Source organism: Cynoglossus semilaevis, chromosome W, assembly GCF_000523025.1.
Source record: "Cynoglossus semilaevis isolate Cse_v1.0 chromosome W, Cse_v1.0, whole genome shotgun sequence".
Classification (NCBI taxonomy): domain Eukaryota; kingdom Metazoa; phylum Chordata; class Actinopteri; order Pleuronectiformes; family Cynoglossidae; genus Cynoglossus; species Cynoglossus semilaevis.
Window position 1 is genome coordinate 6,034,837 of NC_024327.1, and position 913 is coordinate 6,035,749.

A 913-nucleotide genomic window follows, 5' to 3' on the forward strand; every position below is an offset into this window, starting at 1 on the left:
TCTTCACCAACTGCTCGATCTCCCTCTTCCTTCTTCCCTTCTGCCTTGGTCCAACCTTCTGTCTTACAGCCATTACTCCGAACCTGCCTTTACAGTCCTTGTACAGGACGTCTCCAAAGCAGTTTAGCTTGGTCTCTATTTGACCATGTAGCGAGTGCGAGATGCTAACCAGGTCTTTATCCAGCTGCTGCCACACTGCCACCTCATTGGCTTTGGGCCATTTGCCTGGCTGCCGACGGCCTGGTTCCTGGTTATGGGGGTTTTGTTGTGTTCTGAGGTTCGTTGGTGTTCTGGGGGTGTTCTCCTCAGTGCCACTCTCAGAGGAATAGGTATCTGCCAGGGGTCCTTCTGTGTCCTCCGCTTGCCTTCCTTCAGCGACCTTAGCGACCTGGCTTTAGGCTCCTATTGTCTGACCTGCAGATGCAGTGCAGTGTTGCTGCTAGCCAATGCGCACTTCTTTTTTCCCTGGTGGATCCTTAGGCCCCTGAAAGTTGTCAGCTTCTCCCAGCCACACCTGCATTTTCGCATTATCTTGTCATCATTGCCTGTGTCCGTTCCAGTCGTTACCGAAAAATCTGTCTGAGTTGGTCCTTCTTCCATCCCGCCTCCCGGAGAGCCATCGGTTTGTTTCTCTTTGCTTCGCTTTGTAGTTTGTTTGGGGTGTCCCGCTTGGGACCGGTGGCTAAGGTAACTAGCCTGCCACCCCCCGATGCAGACTTTCCTGCAGTCATCCAGTCTCTCCTGGATGTTATCCAGTCTTTCCTGGACGCCAAATCTTTCACAGTAGTCACTGGATGCCTCCAGATTGAACATACAGTCCCCTCCAAAAGTATTGGAACGGCAAGGGCAATTCCTTTGTTTTTGTTGTATACTGAAGACATTTGGGTTTCAGATCAAAAGATGAATATGAGAC